This window comes from Podarcis vaucheri, assembly GCF_965113315.1.
Source record: "Podarcis vaucheri genome assembly, chromosome: 7".
Lineage (NCBI taxonomy): Eukaryota > Metazoa > Chordata > Lepidosauria > Squamata > Lacertidae > Podarcis > Podarcis vaucheri.
This window is the reverse complement of record NC_138765.1, coordinates 77,513,513-77,535,194: the sequence shown is the minus strand read 5'-3', so window position 1 is coordinate 77,535,194 and position 21,682 is coordinate 77,513,513. Positions and strand designations below refer to the sequence as shown.

Here is a 21,682-nt window from a genome sequence, read left to right as displayed (position 1 = left end):
TGCGGTTCTCATCTCGCTTTATTGGCTGAGGGAGCCGGCATACAGCTTCCGGGTCATGTGGCCAGCATGACTGAGCCGCTTCTGGCAAACCAGAGCAGCGCACGGAAACGCCGTTTACCTTCCCGCCGGAGTGGTACCTATTTATCTACTTGCACTTTGACGTGCTTTCGAACTGCTAGGTTGGCAGGAGCAGGGACCGAGCAACAGGAGCTCACCCCATCGCAAGGATTCAAACCGCCGACCTTCCGATCAGCAAGCTCTAGGCTCTGTGGTTTAACCCACAGCGCCACCCGCGTCCCTTTAATATGACCAGTTAGGGTGGCTTTAAAAGAGGTTTAGACAAATTCATAGAGCCAGGATGGCTATGTTCTGCCTCCGCTGTCAGAGGAAGTGTGCCTCTGAATATTAGTTGCTGGGAATCACAAGTGAGGAGAGTAGCTGTTTTGTTTGGGTCATGCTTGTGGGTGTCCCACAGGCATCTGGTCGGCCACAGTGAGAACAGGATGCTGTACTAGATGGACCTTTGACTTGACCATGCTCTTATTATGTTCTTAAGCGACGGGTGCTTGAACGAATGGTCACGATTAGCATTTTTTGTTCCAAATAATAGTTGCACGTCCCTGCCCAGCCAGACGCCCGTAACGTTCTTGAATTTGGCCAGCAGGCGGCAGCATTCACTAAAGTAACTTCCTACTGAGATACATGTTATGCTGTATACAGACTGGTATCGTCAGAGGGGTATTTATAAAGTTTTGCTTTAAACAAAGCTGTGTTTAAAAATGCACCCTAGAGGCTTTTACTACACATGGGCTACTGAGGCATTCCGCAGTGTTGTAGGATGTGCACGTAGCTTTAAGTTTAGAAGCAACTGTTATTCAGAATCACTGCTGCCTCCACGTGTGCCCCCTCCCCCAAATCAAGCTGTTCTGGAGCCATTTATTTTTGTAAATTGCTTTGAGGTGCTTTTGTAACATAAAGTGATTAATAAGTTTAATAAATGAGAGTAGTCGTAATAGTAATTGATATTTATTTATTTATTTCCCACCCTTCTGACTGGGTTTCCTTAGCTACTCTGGGCAGCTTCCAACAAAATATTAAAAATACAATAAAAAATGCATGCCCATTCGAAGCAATCTTATACCACTTTAAACGATGGTGGCTTCTGCTAAATAACCTTAGGAACTGTAGTTTGTTAAGGGTGCTGTGTGGTATTTGGAGATCCTTCACAGAGCTCCAGTTCCCAGCACTCTTTAACAAACCAGTTTCCAGGATTATTTTTTGGGGAAGCCCTGTTTAAAGAGGTATAATACTGCATTAAATTTATAGCGCAGGCGAGGCCTCCCGAGATTCCTCTTTATATCCATACTGCCTCTGTTGCACCTGCACAACTTGCAATAAAATCAGCTGGAATCTCGCATACCCGCAGGCTTCCAGTCAACCACTGGAGGTTTGTTCACACGCTATGCAAAGCACGGGGGCAAGCTGCCTCTAGCACAGGTGCAAAGTGTGCATGTGTGAAAGAGGGCACACACTTGTTGCACATGGACTGTACCCACCTTGAACAACACGTGAATAACTGTGCTGGTGTGCGGGTCAGTGGAATGTGATGTTCACATGTTCTCTTGTCCCCGTGTTTGAGCTGCCTCTGGGGATTTGTGAGGGAAGAGTCATATGGTTGTTTAGGGAAGCTTTTAATGTTTAATAGGTTATTGTATTTTAGTGTTTTATTGGAAGCCGCCCAGAGTGGCTGGGGAAACCCAGCCAGATGGACGGGGTATAAATAATAAATCACTATTATTATTATTATTAGTCCGTAATTCGGCCTTCAGAAACAGTTTCCGGGCAGAAATCACTGTAATGTCTGGGAACAACATTGGGCAAAACTAAGAAAAAGCTCGACAACTTTGGCCAAAAGCTTGAATTTATTTTCCCCTTCAGCTTTTGCGTCTGGATTTTTACTTTTCGAAATATGGCAACCCTACTTCAGGGCTGAGCCTGACATTTGGAGCAAACATTCATTTTAAGCACTTTTACCTCCCTCAGACGCTCATTTTAGACACATTTCTCCCCCTTAAGCATTCATTTTAAACATCTTTCCCCTCACTTGTTTGAAACATTAACAAACAAAATTCCCTTCGTGAGGTTTTAGGGGTGTTTTTTTTTTTTTTTGGTTAAAAACCACTCAAGAAAGAAGGTCTCCTGTATAGAAACCGGGCAAGCCTCAGCCTTGCCTTCCTCCGGCCAATCCCGTAGCGGCATTATGCAGCAGGGCCTGCCTACCCAGCCCCTCTGCCAATCAAGCGGCTGCATTACCCTCGCTCTCGGTCACTGTCCAGAGATGGAGAGCGAGGAAGGAGAATGGCTGCGAGGCATGAAAACTAATTTCATACACTTAGTAAGTTTCTCTTTCCTTACTGACCTTGCTGGAAGAACCAGCTGTTTGTCCATGCGAGAGAGTAATGGGGTCGGAGTGGACTGGAGTAAAATATCAAGCCAGTGGGAAAACATCTGAAGTGTGTCTCTATTTTGAAAAAAAATTGCTGTATTTTAATAACTAGAGCCAAAACAACAACCCTTTTGCCAACTTCCTCCAGGTTTAGGGTCTGAGTTACCTCTCCTCACAGGGAAGCACCTACAATTTTCATTATTTTTTTATTATTATTTGCCAAGTCCTTCAGTTGTACAGTAATTCTTCTCCGGCAGTGATTTTATTTTATTTTCTAAAAGAAAAGGCTTCATTTCTCAAAATAAGGCTTTCAGTTCTGTCCGTGTTTATCTGGGAGTCATGGGTGCCAGGAGGGGGGAGATGTCCTTTTCTTTCCCCTGAATGAATTATAATCTCCCAGTTTTCTGGGGTTTTTTCTTTTTTTAAAAAAAACAAGTTTCTAGCATTTGTAGAATCTGACACAAAATGTAGAAAAAGTGCAAATTTCCACACTTTCTTTGTGAGCCTGTGCATGCACCATACATCTAAAGCAGATCCTAACTCCCTCCCAAATGAAAATAATCCTGGGAATTGTTGTTTGTTAAGGGTGCTGGGAATTTACCTCTGTGAAGGTAGACTACAGTTCCCAGGATTTGGGGGCGGAAGCTTGTGAGCTTTAAATGTATGAAACTAGTCTCCCATCTTTCAGTGTTTTAGCCAAAGAATGAAGTTGTAGGAGCGACTGATTTCAGGGGAGCCAATCTAGCTAATCAGAGAAAGAGAAGGCTGGTTTGAAACACCTGTTACCTATTCTAGACTTCAGATTGGTTTTTAAGCCTTTTGTGCTGGTCTCACCTGGTGAAGGGATTTGCTGTTGGCTGGTTGAAGACGAAAGTATTTGTGTGTGTGTGTGTGTGTGTGTGCGCGCGTTCGCGCACGCGCGCGATAATTCATTCAGCTTGGAACAAAAATTCATGCAACTGATGGGGTGGACTGCATAAAAACTTCTGCCATAATACATTGGGAAGAGGATTGCCATATTAGCTGATTTTAATAAGAGTTATATGTGTGAAATTGTGCAAACAATTGCTGCATAGTTCTAAAGAAAGATATTGCCATCTGTTGGGTAAAATCTCCACACACTCAGAGTTTGCCGCAATTGGAATCGTGGAATTTGGCCCCACGTATTAATTTAATTTTATCAAATTAATGAAACCCAGTGAGCATAATATAACAAGCATCCAGCCTGCAAATATTAAAATCCACAGCAAAAATAACTGCAAACGCCATCTACAATCTAATAACAAGTATGAAACCATCCCGGGAAGAGTAATTTTGTGTCTTTCACCACTAGATGGCACTGCTGTCTATGTTTTGGTTTGATGGCAGCTTCTTTCAGAGATCACCAACCTGGCGGGCACCTGGGCACCCGTGAAGGCTTCCAGTGGTGCCCTGGGCAGGTGCACCAGACTGTGAGCTTTCATTTAACAATAAAAATTAAGTCCCTAACCCTCCTAGAAATAATATTATGGGGCAAAATGTACAGATACCTTCTAAGCAATTTCTGTGAAATGAGAGTGGAGTCACCACCTTGTATATTTTTTCCTGGTACTTAGGAAAGCTTCCTGTTATTATTAAGACAGCAACTGTGTGTTTTTGTGAGAGAGAAAGTGATCTCCATAATCAGGACCATCACGACATAGCATGACTTCCCATGATAAGCATAATTTTTGGGAAGATGGTTGTCTCTTAATTTTGTGTTATTCCATGCTCCCCGTGGCAGCCATTTTGTGGTTGTGCGTTTTCAACCCTACCTTGAGATGCTGGGAATTGAACCCATTGCCCTCTGCAAGCAAGGCATATGTCCTACAACTGAGCCACACCCCTTCTCTTAAGAGTTAGGAACATAGGAAAAATGCCTGTGTCAAGTCTGACCAGTGGTCTGTCCAGCTCAGCATTGTGTCTGCACTGACTGGCAGTGGCTCTCCAGGGTTTCAGGCTGGTGGGGGTGGGCATTCCCAGCCCCACCTAAAGATGCCAGGGATTGAACCTGGGCTCTTCTGCATAACAAAACAAATTACTCAAAGGAAGCTGGCAGTATGCTGAGCTACAACACATCCTCATTTCCCTTCAGACATATATTGAGCATTTTCACTACATGGTTTCACTACATGGTGCCTTCTGTTGCTGTGAGACAGAATGAGAAATAAACTGGGCTGACACCCACTTTAATTAATCTCAACTGATTTGGTTAATCTCAACTGATTAACCAATTAATGAATAACTATTTTAAAAATTGCACATGATGAAATCCAGTCATTCAAAAGAGGTGCAGAGAAACAAACCGCGTGAACTCAGACGTGTTGCAGTAACAGTTCTCTTGGAACAGAGAAGGGGAACTGGATCTGGTTGGTGGTCCAGAACATGATTTGTCCCATGGACTAGATTTGTCTTGCCAGGGTCACCTGACTTCACAGTGATGTCAGGTGACCTATTTTCTTTGCATAGTGCTAAGCATGATCAGCTGATCAGTTGGCACTTGCAAAGTGATGTCCATGGGTCTGTGTGCAGATGCTGCTGATCTGCAGTGTCTGCAACCTCCCCTTTCAATTAAACCATGTCTTTATTTGCCCTACAACTGCCACCATATATGTCATCTGGTGTAGGGCAGGTGGGCATGCCTTTGCCAAAGTGGCCTTACAGGCCAAATAGGGAGGCTGGGTGGGCCCAATTAGGCCCCACTTTGGTCTTTTCCTGCTCAATCCACATTCTGCGTGGTGTGGGTGTGGGTGTGTGTGTCAGAGAGAGAGAGAGAGAGAGAGAGAGAGAGAGCACGGAAGGAATGTGTCTTTTAATATGGTGCTTGCCATCTGTACTTTTTGCAAGAACTTTTATTAAAAACGTAATTAAGAATCTGCCGCCTGGTTTAATGGGGGGGCACTGTTTCATTCTATCAAAAATGTTTTTATCGACTTGATTTACCGGTAACTATTTGACTGAACGTGATAGCCCTTAAAAAATGAACTGATTGGGAACACAGGAAGCTGCCTTATACTGAGTCATACCACTGGCTCATCTAAATTAGTACAGTGGTACCTTGGGTTAAGTACTTAATTCGTTCCGGAGGTCTGTTCTTAACCTGAAACTGTTCTTAACCTGAAGCACCACTTTAGCTAATGGGGCCTCCTGCTGCTGCCACGCCGCCGGAGCACGATTTCTGTTCCCATCCTGAAGCAAAGTTCTTAACCTGAAGCACTATTTCTGGGTTAGCGGAGTCTGTAACCTGAAGCGTATGTAACCCGAGGTACCACTGTATTGTTTAAACTGGCTGGCAGCAGCTTTCCAGGGCTTCAGACAAGGTCCCAGGTTCAATCCCTGGCATCTCCAGGTAGAGCTGAGAGACTCCTTTCTGAAACCCTGGAGAGCCACTGCCAGTCAGTGTATACATAACAACCTAGATGGACAAATGATCTGACTCTGAATAAGGGAGCTTCTTATGTCCTGAAAATAATAATAATTTCCCTTCCTCCCAGATGTAATTTCCACTTATCCTGCATTAACATCCTCTTTGGTCATTCCACCCTGGTTCTCTCACTCTCCCTGCTGGAAACTTTTGCAGCTATTAAAGGGAATTGTTCCCGTGCAGCCCAGTCTCTCCAAATACCACCCATCAAATTGATGGGTCCTTAGCTAGTTTGTAGTAGTGCATTAAATAAAGCTCAGTTCTTTCGTATAGACACTAGGGGGCACTCACGGTACACCACAGGTCTCAAAGGGACTAAGCAAGAAACAAACTGAACTTTTATAAGGCTGCAGCTTGAAAACCAAAAGCCACCAGAAGATGAAACATTGGAGCTCCTCTTAATGCCTTGCCTGCTTTGGAGCTTCCTTTTCTTCCTTTCTAAAAGATGGTTTTCTGGGGGGTGGGAGTGATGCTGCTGCTTTATACTGAATCAGACTGCAACTCACACCCTGCTCAGTCCCCTTATGCTGTTTCTGCCCCAAGCAGCCAGTATTTAGAGGTGCACTGCCTCTGGAAATTGAGGTTCTCTTCAGCGATCATAACTAATTTATATTGGTAGACCTGTCCTGATTCATGGATTTGTCTATTCCCACTTTCTAAAGCAATCTAAGACCGCCTTTATTGTCACATCTGGTAGCAGTGAATTCTATAAGCTAACTATGCATTGTGTGAAAATGCCCTTTCTTCTGTCCCAAATTGTATTCCCATTACCAAAATAATTGGGGGATAATGAGCTTTCATAATACGGGAATGGAGAAAGATAATTCTGAGTGGCGTTTCAACAATGTCTTATTTTATTTTTGTATAAAATATAAAAGTTGCTTGCCAACTACTAGGAATTATTGACCTCCTTCCTATGTTAGGAACATAGGAAGCTGCCCTGTACTGAGCAAGACCACTGGTCCATGTATCTCAGTATTGTCTACAGTGCACTGACTGGCAGCATCTCCCTAGGATTTCAAGCGGTGAGTCTTTCTGAGCCCTCCCTGCATATGCCACTGGGGACTGAACCCAGGGCTTTATCTGCCACAGGTATAGGTAAAGGGACCCCAGACCGTTAGGTCCAGTCGTGGATGACTCTGGGGTTGTGGCGCTCATCTCACTTTACTGGCCAAGGGAGCCAGCGCACAGCTTCCGGGTCATGTGGCCAGTATGACTAAGCCGCTTCTGGCGAACCAGAGCAATGCACAGAAACGCCATTTACCTTCCCGCCGGAGCGTACCTGTTTATCTACTTGCACTTTAACATGCTTTCGAACTGCTAGGTTGGCAGCTGCCACAAAGAAGCACTTAATCAGCCACCTTTCTGGCTTAGTTCTGAGATTCCACCAGACACTCTTTCTGGCATCCATGAGGACTAGAAACTTTCTGCACCCAGTACCACATCCTGAGGTCTTTCTGCCTCTTCTGCATTACGGCCTTGCTTTGCCGCTGCAACTGCATACGATCAATCACCTTGTAACCTCTGCGTTGTTCCTTAGACTGTAATGATCCTGTTCTTCAGAAATACCTTTACCTCACCATGAACTCATCAGTGCCTTGCCCTCTGCTAGAGGCACCCTGCTGGCAGCTGGAGCTGTCTAGCCAATCCACCCCCCCTGCCCCCCGCCATCACCTTTAGTTTCTTCTATTTGGAAAGTAGCTGAAAAACCAAAAGCTGTGTTTTGTTTGGTTCTGACATTGGCTTGCAAGAGTCTAGGAGATGGGAGTTCAAGGCCAGCTGTGTTTGCTTCACAGTTTCCAGGCACGGCTGGGGAACGGCAGCCAAGGAAAGAGCCAAGTCACAGGAGATGGGGAAATTCCAAGCTGGGTGTTGATCAGAACAGGATTCTCGCAATGTGCGTTCTTCTCCCCTGCCCCCCGTAGCAATGAGCTAAAGTTGTCCAATCCGTTCTGGCTGTCAGCAGCGGGGGAGCTGGATTTCACGCTTCCAAGTGTGCCTGCGTGCGGCTGTGTCTCTGACGTCTGCGCACTGCCTCCCTTGCCCCCCTGCCAAGGAGGTTGGTGCCAACAGACAGACAGGCTGATGATCCATTTGTGACGCCAAGACCGTGGAAGCAACGCGTCTCCCGTTGGCACAGCCTCACTTTCCCTATTACCACCTGTAGGGGATGCAGCAGTCTCTGTGCTCCCATCGAAACCCGGTACCAAAGGTTCCAGATTCTGCATCCGAAAAAATGGGACTTCCGCGACTGGGAATCTGTTGCACACAGCTATGTTTTTGCAAAGGACAACAGCAGTAAATGCTGAGGAACATACTGTGCAAACTAAGGCTGTCTTCTTTTACACAACTTAACTGTATTTTGCGTAATTTATCCTGGTTTTGGGGAGTTGCGAGGAAGGTTAAGAAGCTATATGTGAGGTACCAGCAATCCGTATGCGGAACAGTTGCCCAAATGATATGTTCTTGACACATTTTGAGAGTCATCTCTTTATCAAGGGGATCTAAAGGTGGGGGGAACCCTTCAACACTGTAAAAACAAAACAAAAAACTACCCCATAAACACAGAATTACAAGAGACACAGAGCTGAGCAACCTTTTTGACTGGGCTGGGGAATCATTTTCAGCCCAAGGGCCACATAAGCAACTGGGGGCCACGTGGCTGGTTGTGGGTGTGGCCAGTGGCAAATGTGGGTAGAGCAACAGATGTGACTTACCTTTAGACCTCTTACCTTTGGCCCTCCAGATGTTGCTGAACTACAACCGCCGTCAGCCCCAGCAAGCATGGGCAAGGACTGGGATAATAGGACTTGTTCAGCAACATCTGGAAAAACCAAAAGTTCCCCACAACTGCTTTAAATATCAGGCCAAGTTCCTGCTGTGCAATAATCAGATAGATCTCAACATGCAGGCTAACACATGCAGCCCGCCTCGTCATCTAGGTTTAGCAAGAGGCAGCTCAAGGGCACATCCCAGTCAGGTGAAAGTGAATAGGGGTCATGGCTTGCGGTGACCTGGGAAGGGCCTTGAGGGCCAAAGAGAGAGGCCTGGGGAGCTGCATTTAGCCCTTTGTCCCTAGGTCCCTTCTTTTCTGGGATGAGCTGTGGTTGATGGGAGTTATAGTCCAAAAGTGTCTGGAAGGCAGCAGGTTGTGGGGGAAGGCTGCCAGGTGTGCTCTGAAGCACATCATTGCAATCCCAAGGAAGACTGTGGTTTTCATCCCTAACAATTTATAGGAACAAAGAAAGCTGCCTTATACCAACTTCTGCCTTGTACCACCTGGAGCAAAGATGTTCGCAGGAGTCCCCCCTCCTAACTGCCGCTGTGCAAGCTTCAGAGGCCTTTTCCTACCTTGGTTGTGAAAGCCTCTCAGTGGTCAGCAGGGCCTTCTCTGTGGTGGCTCCTCTTTTATGGCATCACCACCCATCCGAGCCCTGGCAAGTGATGCCACTGGTGGTATTTTAGGATTTGTTAAAAACAAAACTGTTTGCTCAGATAATAATGCTTGTTGGATTATCAGCTGCATCTTATTCACTGTGTAGTAGTAGTAATAGTAGTAGTTGTTTGTTTGTTTGTTTGTTTGTTTATGCATACATACATGCATGCATACATATCCTGCTCATTTGGCTGATTTTGTGGTTTTAATGAGTTTTTATATTTATAGACTCAGCCATGAGATGGAGTATAATAGGTGGGTGTCTTGTTTCTTGGTCACCACCTTCAAATGCAAATATTTGCTTGATAGATAGATAGATAGATAGATAGTAGATAGATAGATAGATAGATAGATAGATAGATAGATAGATAGATGATAGATAGATAGATAGATAGATAGATGATAGATAGATAGATAGATAGATAGATAGATAGATAGATAGATAGATATAGATAGATATAGATAGATAGATGAAGTCAGATCCTTGGTCCTTTTAGCTCTGCATAACCTACACCAGCTAGCAGTGAGGGGTTGAGGTGGGTCCCCTGCCCCATACCTGGAGACGCCAGGGATCAAACCTGGGACTTTTGCCATACAAAGCATGTGCTGTACCTCTGAATCACAGCCCATTCCCCTATAGGAACATAGGTAGCTGCCTTCCATTGAGTCAGACCCTTAGTCTATATAGGTTAGCATTGTCTACACTGACTGGCAGCAGCTCTCCAGGGCTTCAGGCAGGGGCATTCCCAGCCCTATCTGGAGATGCTGGGGACTGAACCTGAGGCCTTCTGCATACAAAGCAGATGTTCTGCAGCTAACTTGCCTCCCCTCCTTCCTTTCCACAGGGTGCTATTACACAGATTAGCCATCTTGTGTGCCCTGCTGGGGCAGAAGCAGGGAGCTATAAATAAAACAAGTACAAAAATAAAATTTCATAGATGCAAACCCCGCTGTGCCACAGAATGTAACTAGCAGAAAGCTGCAGCTAATTTTGACTTCCCTTCAAGTAGAATCAGCTAAAGCAATGCTCCTATTAAGAGGCAGAAGGTTTTAAATTATTATAATTTCATAATATAGGTATTCGGGAAGCAGGGCAAGGATGACTGCTCACTGAAAAAGCATTTCCTCTGCACTCAGATGGGTGCAGGTTCAGTCCCCAGTGTCTGCAGTTTGTGTGGTCAAATACAGTCAAACCTCGGATCCAAAACACCTCTGTTTTGGAACATTTTGGCTCCTGAACGCTGAAAACCTGGAGTAAGTTTTCTGGTTTTCAGATGTTTTTTGGAAGCCGGACATCTGACGTGGCTTCTGCTTGAGTGCAGGAACTTCCTGCAGCCAATCGGAAGCCACGCCTCGGTTGTTGAACAGCTTCTGGATTATGTTTGACAACCGAGGTTTGGCTGTAGGTACAAGAGACCTTTGAAGAGCCCCTCCTGCTGGTCAAGATAGGTAAAACTGGACTTGTATGGAACAATGGTTTCAGTGTCCACATTCCTAGAAGCTAGACACCTTGGATTAATAAATGCACCCCCTCGCATACACACACACTTCCCCCTTTGCATGTGAGCGGGTCCGCAATCCCTGGAAGCCAACAGCTTGGCATTATGTCTGAACCCAGATTCATGGCTTGTCTCTCCCTAACAAGCCAGAATCGCTAGCCAGTTTTGAACCCAGCGTCGGTACATGGCATTGGACCAACCTGAGGCAGGTGGTTTCACTGCCATTTGCCACCACTCACCCACCCGCCACACTCATGCCCACCTTATTTTACCACTGCTAACATGGCGCTCTTGCTCTGAGAAAGGATTTCCTTCTTCAGAGGAAGGCATTTTCTGGGTGCGGTGGCCCAGGAGAGTGACCTGCGCTGCTGTGGCTTCGTCAGGTGGAACAGACAGAACAGTAACTTTAAGCTGATTTTTTAAAAAGGATTTTCTAGCCGCATTGGCAAATCGGCAGTGGTACAGGCACTCTTCGTGGGCCACCTTGCTCTGAGGGACGACCCCTTTTCTCCGAGCAAGGCCACAGAACAGACCCTCTAAAGGGCCCCACAGTGAGCAGGCATTTTGCACAGTGGGCAGAAGGAGCAGCATTGACTGGTCTGGCAGCCAGACAACCAACCACAGGCCAGAGGGGGCACCAATTTTCTGCTTCTCAGCCCTGGCTGCTTGAGGGTAATTGCCTTGCTTGACCTCGTGGAAGGGCCAGCCCTACTTCAACCCAAAGTTTGTTCTTGAATCCTGGGGAGAAGCAAACAATAATATTGGAACTAACTCTGAGCTGTGCCCTTTCTCCTTGGTTCAACTTGTTTGTGTGAAAGGGGGAGCCAAGTGAGAGTCTTGGGGCTGCATGCGTAGTGGGTTCTTCCAGACAACCTGTTGACTGAACGTCTGTCCTGATTTGCTTGCACAAAGGTTAAACAGAGGTCATGCTATGTTCATTCTGATTTGCTTGCAGGGTGGCAGGGCTGTCAGAAGGCAGCAGTGTCCATTCTGACCTGTCTTTGTCACAGGCAGCTCTGTTTCTGTTCTGCAGTTCAGGTAAAGGTAAAGGGATTCCTGACCGTTAGGTCCAGTTGTGGCCGACTCTGGGGTTGCGGCGCTCATCTCGCTTTATTGACCGAGGGAGCCGGCGTACAGCTTCCGGGTCATGTGGCCAGCATGACTAAGCTGCTTCTTGCGAACCAGAGCAGCGCATGGAAACGCTGTTTACCTTCCCGCCAGAGCGATACCTATTTATCTACTTGCACTTTGACATGCTTTTGAACTGCTAGGTTGGCAGGAGCAGGGACCAAGCAACAGGATTCGAACTGCCGACCTTCTGATCGGCAAGCCCTAGGCTCTGTGGTTTAACCCACAGTGCCACCTGTTCTGCAGTTCAGTTTTCACTAAATATGACACCGTACATCTTTCTGCCTTATAAGATAGTGACATAATTATTTCCACACAAGTCATTTCAATGCAAACACAATTTAAATGGGCAGGGGGGAGGAGACACGCTATTGATTTCCATTCCGACACGGGATGAATCAGCGAGCATCAACCGTTTCTGCTTCTGTCACCCGTTCCCGCCAGAATTCTCTGACTTCCCTACACGGCAGTTATGTGACAAAGAGCGTTCATCCTCATTTGCTTGCAGTGTGTTTATACATCTCCCCATTCATCCCTCGCTCATCTTGCAATTTTCAAGGTATTTCCTCCCCAACTCTTTCCTAACTGCAAAAAGTTTGTTTCTTTTTCTAAAGTGGGTTTGTGGCACTAGGGTAACAGTGCTTTTTAATCCACTTTAATTGTGGAAATCTGGATTTCCCGGTATGCACTTGCAAAACGCTGACCTTCTCGAAAGAGCCATTATTCGCCAGAGTTCTTAGCTTATTATTACATGTAAATGCAGCCAGAGTAAGGCTGCCAGACGCCCTCCTTTTCTCAAACACACCCAAGAGGACAGAATGCCCCTCCCAATCTGATTCTTGCTCTAAATCATGGATGCACCACCTTTTCTGTTGTGGCATACTCTCCCTGTTGGGCTCAAACAAGCACCAACTGTGGCGTATTCTCGCTGCTAGTGGACCACATACCTGTGTCTTTCCACGGCTTTTGCGATTATCAACAAGAGTTCCTGATGCTCTTGGACACTGTGACTGATTTTGCTGATTTTTATTGATGAATATTGATTTTTCTAATACAGCGTTTTATTGTAGCATGAATTTTTGTTTCTGTAATAGAAATATTTCAATAAATACATTTTCTGTATTCACAGGCTTGCTTTCTTAATAAAGCGCTCAAAAATTGTAAGCAAGCATAGGAAGATGGGTAGCTGCCTTCCTTGCACAGAGTCAGGCCATTGGCCTATCAGGGCAGTATTGTCTACACTGACTGGCAGCACCTCTCCAGTTTTTCAGGCGGGGCATCTTCCCCAACCAACTTGGAGATGCCAGGGATTGAGCCCACGGCATTCTGCGTGTAGAACAGATGTTCTACTGCTAAGCTATGGCCTCCTCCGCATAGAGTGCTGCCTTATATTGAAAATGACACTGGCTTTCCAGGGCTTTTAGATGAGATGTTCTTGGACATAACTGGGGTGCCAAGCAGCTGCTCTACAACTAAGCTACAGCCCTTCCCTGAAAGTTCACAAACTTGCCATGTTTCACTGTCCACTGCCCCCAATAATTTATCTTTGTCACATTTAATAATAATAATATTTATTAAATTTATATCCCGCCCATCTTGCTGGGTTTCCCTAGCCACTCTGGGTGGCTTACAAGATATATAAAACACAACAAAGCATCAAACATTATAAAACAAAATATCCTATATGAGCAACAAACAAACCAATAAATCAATAAAAACCAATAACAACAGCAACAATAATAAATAGTTTACAGTTATACCCAAATTAAAATAACCGCCAACCCCAACTAAACATTTCTAAGAATCATTTCTAGTTTTCTCCTTTAAAACGTGTTGATCACAGCTCTTTGGATTTATTTGATTTATCTTTTTTATAGTCCAGTTTTCCAAAAATTGAAGCAGCATAGAATGGAAATCATTTAAGAGAACACAGGATATAGAAGCAGAATATTAATGTGCATTCTCTCATTTAAAACATTAGAAATCTCTGCAGCGATTATTTTTTTTTATTAAAAAAACAAACATGATCTTAAAAAAGAATTAAGAAGTAAGTCTTCACTTAGATGCCATCGAAAACATAGCATTAGTTGCAGCTGTCTGAAGGACTTCTCCCAGAAGCCAAAGGGGGCGAAAAGTGCATCCACTCCCAGGTGGTTTTGGTACTCTGGTGTGATGGTTGTCCACTTGCCCCCACGTTGCTCTGAGTCTCCCAACTCGGCTTACACAGGTGCAAATCTGCACGTGTCAGCAAAGGCTCCCTGCCTGACGGGCCTTGGGTGGCGCCCTCATCACATTCTGGGCTTGAACAGGAGCCAGGACTGCTGCGTTTCCGCCAACCCAGCTCAGCAGTATCTGAGACGCTCTGGGAGAGTTGGCGCTGCCACTTCCCCGCCAGTCGTGACCGTGTTGGTAAGATGAGAAGGGATGGGGTCGCTGGTCCCAGTCCCAGAATGTGTGCCTCTCCTGGCTGACGATTCCCGGTCGTCTATTTATAATTGCATCCCGTGTGGGGATTAGGAGTAGGAAAGTACCTCTCTGCGAGTGGGTGGGTGCGGGGAGCAGCAGGCAGAGAGCCTCCCACTTGCAAAGTTGAAGAGGCATGAGGACGCTGAGGCAACCTCCATCTGCAACAGGGAAGTGGGAGGGCTTGTGGCTTCCCAGAGAATTCCCCATCAGCCTCCAGCTAGCATAGTCCATGGTCAATGGACTATGATTATGGGAGCTGAAGTCTAGCATCATGTGGGCAGCCACCAACTTCCCCATCTCTGATCTGTAAGGAGGAGGAGGAGGAGGAGGAAGAGCAACAGCACCCCCTTCTGGCTCAAACCAGCGAGCAGCAGTGACCTGGAAGCCTTTAAAGGCAAGTCAAGCAGGAATGGGCAGATCTGTCCGTTTTGGTTGGCTTCATTTCTCATTTTTCCAATCAGAATTCAGTTCTCCACATTTCTGCAGCAATTTGGGGTTTTTTTTAATCTTCATTAAAATTTGTCAGCATTTTAGTGCAAAATTCTCCAGATAAGCAATTTTTTTTTTTTGCAGTTTTGACAACATTATTCACACTTTTGCAGTGAAAAGTTCCATAATATAATTCATTTTTGTATGCTAATTTCACTAATTTTGCGCACGCTTTCTCTGAAAATACGCGTTTTTGTAAGTCTTGTTTGATTGGAGACCTGCATCGTAAAATTTGGAAAAGCCTGCATATCAAAAGATGGCTTTGCTTTGGTTCTCCTATTGTTTTGGAAAGTCCAAATTAGATAGGTTCACTTTTAAATGTGAAGTGAATCGAATTAGTTCCCCAGTCTCTAGTATCACGTGACCTCTTCTGCCTTAATACTGTACAGTGGTACCTCGGGTTATATACGCTTCAGGTTACACACTCCACTAACCCAGAAATAGCACTTCAGGTTAGGAACTTTGCTTCAGGACAAGAAAAGAAATTGGGCTCCAGCGGCGTGGCGGCAGCAGGAGGCCCCATTAGCTAAAGTGGTGCTTCAGGTTAAGAACAGTTTCAGGTTAAGAACAGACCTCCGGAACGAATTAAGTACTTAACCAGAGGTACCACTGTATTAAGAAGCTTCCTTGAGTCTCTCCCTGCAGTTCCCTCATTTAGCCAGAGCTAATTGGGGGCGCCATGGGCTCAGAATCCATGATGGTTGCAGCAAATCTTGATACTACCCGCACCCTGCAAATTTGGCTATCTACACTTTCCCCCCTCAATAAAAAGCTCTCTTCCGTTCTCTGCAGGAGCTTCTATTGGCCTGTTCCAGCAAATGAGAGCTGTTTTGCAGGAAAGTCCTGCAGAGCCATTAACACAGCTTGACCCATCCAGTGCTGGCATGGGAGAAGTAACCCTGAGGGTGCCCTCTCAGAGTGCAAGTGGTTTAATTTTGATTTAGGGGTTCTGTCTCTTGCAGGGATGCAAGGTCACAAGTTTAACTCCCGCTCTCTACAAGTTCTCGGAGCCTTGCAGAAGAAGCCTGTGCTGGTCTCATTTCATTTGCAAGTGGGGACATTATACCAGAACCTCCAGTGGCCTTGCCTTGGCTCTCTCAGCTAAGTGTCAGCCAGCAGTTCTCTTCATTTGACAGACAAAGCGATGCATCTTACAACAAAACTGAGTGCAACTGGTGAACTTATTTAATGCACTTGGAAAAGTCTCTATCATGGTTAGTCAGCTGAACAGCCCCTGACTCAAACTTTGCCCATTTCAGTTGTATCATATTCTGGTTTGTGGTGAAGCTGCCTTATATCAAGTCGAACTATTGGTCAGTCTCTGCTCTCTGGGCATTTGGGCAAGGGACATTCCCAGCCCTATCTGGAGATGTCCGGGATTGAACCTGGGACCTTCTGCATGCCAGATAGATGCTTTAACTGCTGAGTTAGAGCACTGAGCTTTCCTTTATATATAGGAAGCTGTTTTATAGTGAGAATGAGACCATTGATCTGTCAAATTCAATGTTGTGGGGAACCTTTTTGGCTCCATGGGCCAGTTTCTCATATCAGGATCAGCCTCACAGGTTAAATTCGGCATCACATGATTGACAGGTGGGTGTTATTGCTGCATGTTACCTGCTAATTTTATTTGCTTCTTTCTGCTTTTATAAAGAACCACAACATAATACATGCCAGGTCCAGTCTGTTAAACTGCTCTCTGAAAAGCTGGTGCCTAAGTCCTCTTTATGGCATCTTAATGGACTTTAGCCACCCCAGTCAAGAAGCATTATAGAAAACCCAACAAACCTTCGGGCATCTCTTTGCAGCCCATAAGAACCAGAAACTTTTTCTTTTTTAAATAAATATGAATTCAAAATACTTAAGAAGTTGGATTCTGCACTTGACCCCTAATTTTATTGGCTTATTTCTGTTTCTTGAAGAGCAACAACATCTTACAAGCCAAGTCTGATGTGTTATGCTCCTCTCTGAAAAGATGGCACCTGGGTAAGGAAAAGCTTAGCAGGATTTCCCTGAAAGCTGCCGTTTTTCCTCCCAAAGTGATTTTAATCAGAATTTCACGGAAAAAACCAACAAACCACAAGCACACAAGAGAGACAGAGAATGTACTCCCATTTATTTCCATGGAAACAGCCACGAGGCCAAGGAGGGTAACACAGCAAAAGCCACTTTGCAGTTAAATTCTCCCATAAAATCATTTGTAACATACGGTCAGCAATTAGGCTATTTTTCCTTGCCCTACGCAGACATTGCCTGTCTTCTCTTGATATATTTATTTAATGCCACAAAGTTTTTCTGGTGCCCTCCCCCAGCTCCCCAGCTACAGCCACAGTTGCAGCAACATAGGTTTCCAAACCTGGAAGGCGCCTTTTCTAACAACCCAGTCTGACCTGTGCAATAACAGGCCACAGAGATTGTCCCAGCCTGTCTTTCCTTCCATGGAGTGTGGCTGTTGAACGAGAGTTCAGTGCCTATCTCTTAGGAACATGCTCTGCTTCTGTTTGGAAAAGGAAGTTTATTGAGGAAGATGGCTCAGGGGAATTAGGAGGAGGAGGATGCCCTCAGGCCAACACGGCCAGACGGCCAAGGCAGGGATCTATCCTGTCTTCTCTCTGATTTGTTTTGTTTTTTAATTAACATAAAATCAAGTATACAAACAAACAAAAAACACAATCAAGGTTACAAAACATTCATGCGGTACAGAGGTTGTGTTTTCCAAATCAAGAGCAGATAATGTAGAAAAACAAAAGCAGCAAAACACATATTGAAAGCCAAATTTCGCGATTTGATGGGAGAAGAGAGTTTTATATGAGAATACTAGAGAACTGCATTTCAAAAATTGGAAAAAAAGTGTGGGTTTTGATGGATGGCTGTGCTTAGGTCCTCGTGTTGTTTCAAGCTAGGTAGACTCACTTTTAAGTGCAGTTTGAATTTTATTTCTCCCCATCCCTAGCTCAGAGAAACTACCATTAGTACTATTATTAATTAATTATTATATCACTTAATGCCCAGGTGGCATTTAAACAGATTACAAAGCATAAAACCCAGCATTGCACCACATTGTTAAAATACATAATAATTAAAAAATATGGCATAATGGGGAAAAAACACAATAAAACAATCCCTTTAAAACAACACAACAGTGTAAAACAGGAGATTTGAGTCAAGATATCAAGGGGATGTCCATGTAAATGGTTGTATTTTTAAAAGCCAGCAGAATGCCAATACAGATGGAACCTCTCGTTTTTTCGTAGGGACTGTATTCCACAACACCAGTGCCAACAGTGAAAATGTCCATGTTGAAATGAATGAGTTGCATGCATAAAATTCTTGTGAGCCCAAACCATGTGTCTCTGTGTGAGTCACCGATTTGGTCTCTCCAACAAGCCTCCACTGGGGGAGATGGGCAGCAAGTAATTTCATCAGTTCCGTGTATCAGGTGTTCTTGGATCAGACAGACTCTCCAGGCATTGCGTACCTGCCGCATTTTTGCATAACTTGCTGCTCTAAGCTTGGCTTCCTCCAACCCAAGAGGCACCACTGACTCATTCACCAGGACAGTACAAAAGTGCACCTCTGATTTTAATTGGGAGTTGGGGAGGTGAGCCCAGCTGTCAGGAGTTTGTGTGAGACTGTTTTAAAGGTTTGTCACATTTTTTCATTTTCTAAACATTTTCATTTACTGCTGGATCAGACTTGCCTGTTCTTAAGTTTAAGGGAAATGGTCATAGATCAATGGGTAGGGCGCTTGTTCTGCATGCGGAAGGTCCCATCTTCAATCTCCAGCATCTCCAGGTAGGGCTGGAGATGGCCTACACCTGGAGCTTCGGGGAGCTGGTCTGACTTGATATATAAGACAGCTTCCTATATTCCAATGTCTTAAGGGAAAGGGCATAGCTAAGTGACAGAGCAGTCGGTTTGCATGCAGAAGGCTCCTGGTTCCACCCCCCAGCATGTCCAGGTAAGGCTAGGAGAGACCTGTGTCTGAAATCCCAGAGAGCTGCTGCCAGTCAGTGTAGACAACACTGAGCAAGAAGGGATTAAAGTCTGACTCAGTATAAGGCAGATTCCCATGTTTCTAACTTTGCTGTGTAGATGTTACTTTTCCAGAACAAAAACTGCCTAGCTGTCCATGCCAGGTTTGTTCTGTTGGATTCTGATACTGACCGTAAGCTTGAGTGTTCTTCAAAAAAGTCGACACATGTCAGGCAAAATGAACATCGTTGTGACTGGGGGATGGGAAGAGTGGAAAGACTAAGGACCCTCCTTGCTGCAGTAACCCCCAACAGCAGCAGTCATAGAGATAGGGGGAAGGTTTTGCCCCCCTCTATTTCACATCTGTGCCCCACCCCCTACAGTTAAATGGGAGCCATCAAGGACCAAAAAAATGCAACCTGGTAACTTTAATCCTTGCTGGTTTACAAAATTGCTATTGTCACCATGGGAGGCAGCCCATTCTTCTGCATCCCTTCTGTCCTGGTACCCAGTCTGTAGAACTCCTTGTCACTGCCTCCTGAAAGTGGTTTCTTTCCAGTAGGACTTTAATTTAGCTATTTAGCAGCATCCGGCAATCTGTTGTCCTCCAGGTGTTTTGGACTACAACTCCCATCATCCCTGGCCATTGGTTTTGCTGGCTGGGACTGATGGGAGGTGTAGCCTAAAACATCTAGAAGGCACCTGGTTAGCAAAGACTGAGTTACTACATAAATCTGTTTTAGTTTTTATAGTGCTGCTTTTGTAGGTCACTGGATTTTTTCTTCTCTATTACTCTTACTCTGTTTTCTTGATTGTGCACATTTGTTTTTATTGTAAGTTGCTTTGGGGTCTCTTCAGGTTGGAGTGGGATGCAAATTTCCATATAAACAAACAAAGATGTTACCTTACTCTGTCTCAGCAAGCTCAGTAGAAACCATTTAGAATGGAGTCTGAGTGAATCTACATGGTTCAATAGCTTCCTTTTCACGCTCAGGAAAAAGTGTGAATGAATTCTGTAATGTGTGTGCATGTTCGTATACTATAAATGTTATATGGCGCATTATGCAAGTTGACTGGTGGAACCTAAATGGTTCTGCCTCACACAGGGCCGCAATAGGCAGCCTCTTCTGGAAAAGCCTGTAAAGTCTTGTAGCATTTCTGCATTGAATGTGGGGTGCAATCAGGTCATCATTCAATGTAGTACCAGCGTGGGCAGCCTTGTCGGAAAGAGGCAAAGCCAAACCAGTATATCATGCACAGAGAGAGCGGGCAGCCTCCTCTGTGTGTTGTTAGTGGGCGCACAACAGAAATGGCCTTACTGGTGTATGCTTCTGTCATACTAGGCAAGGAACCAGGTTTACAGCAGGTACCTTCGTACAATGCTCACTTGCCTTTTGGGATATTTCATGCTCTTGCATCCCATTGCTCCTTGATGTATCCCTTCAAAGTACCTGCCTCTCCATCCTCTCCCAGTTCTCAGTTCTCCCCCACTCCATTATGATGCGCACGCCTTCGGCGCTTCTTCTCTGTGTTGGAGGCCGTTGGTGGATTCACCCTGGGGGGGGGAGGGGGAAAATTCAAAGGCCATCTTTCTGGCTTGGAAAACATCTTGACAATATCAAAGGCTGAGACGTGACTTTGAAATCAACAAGGTGCAACCTGAAGCCCGTAGCAGGCGCTTTGAGCCTGTCAAGGAGGTGGGGAAAGAGAGGGATATCTATAAAACCAAGGAGAGCTGCTATCTTTAAGGTGCTTCTGTAATATCAACGCAGCATTGAGGCCACAGTGACGTTGTCTGCCGCCTCTGCGGAATGCAATATTAATCCCACTTGGTGATGGTTTGGGCTTACGAGCTTAAACCATGTCTGCATGAGCGACGTGACCTTTGGGCGACGCAGCCATCGATTTCCTGAAGGGCCTTGGTGGAAGTGTGTGCTGCCGCGTTTGCATGTCTCTGCTCATGAAGGGACACGCGATCTAATTAGCGATGATTGGGGAAGGAGCTGGCTCGTTAAGAATGAGGAAGTAATAAATAAAATATGACTGAGAGGAGGCGGGGGGGGGGGGGACAAGGGGAAAAGGCAGGAGCAGGGCTCTCTGAAAGCATCCCAAAAAAAGAGAGAGAAATAAATGGGAAAGGAGCACTAGGAGAAGACACAACTGAACGGAAGAGACTTGCAAAGAGAAACAGCTTTTCTCAACTCTTGTCAGCTCCATAGAAATCCAGGAGTAGCGAGACTTTGGCTTGTAAGGCAAGCCAGGCTGAATCTGATCATGGAGAAATCTTACTATTTGTTTCTCTCATTTTCCCACTATTCATTTATCCACAGCTCCACATCTGTCCATCAATATATTGTTGTTGTTGTTGTTGTTGTTGTTGTTGTTGTTATTTTAAAAAGAGCTCTCATGAAAATCCTTCAGTATTTTAATGTACATTTCTCCAAAACACGCTTTTTTGCAAGCAATTTCCCTTAATCTATAATGCACCACCATACGTTACTTTAGCTAATGTAAGCATTTCTTTGCATACTTTCTCCCAATGTGCGCTTTTTGTAGTGGTTCTGAAAGGATGGTTGTGTTTCACAACTGGTTGTGTTTCAGTTGTTTTGGAAAGTGCAAATCTGGTAGGCTTTAATTGCGAACAGAATTTAATTTTTCTCCTATCTCTTGAATTGCTTGACCAGCTGGCCTATTGTTACAGATAGGTAGCCGTGTTGGTCTGCCATAGTCAAAATAAAAAAAATCCTTCCAGTAGCACCTTAAAGACCAACTAAGTTAGTTCTTGGTATGAGCTTTCGTGT

General features: G+C 45.0%; 1 protein-coding gene across 2 annotated transcripts in view; it reads left to right on the top strand.

Moving 5' to 3' along the window:
* The first annotated feature begins 2,327 nt into the window (after positions 1-2,327).
* The window catches only part of SAMD11 (sterile alpha motif domain containing 11), a 321,250-nt gene continuing 301,895 nt past the window's right edge, over positions 2,328-21,682 (top strand). The window contains exon 1 of one of the 2 annotated variants that reach the window (XM_082229928.1): positions 2,328-2,395. The gene's annotated coding sequence lies outside the window, so the exon portion shown is untranslated. The remainder of the gene's footprint in view (positions 2,396-21,682) is intronic. The other variant, XM_082229931.1, reaches the window with a different exon arrangement.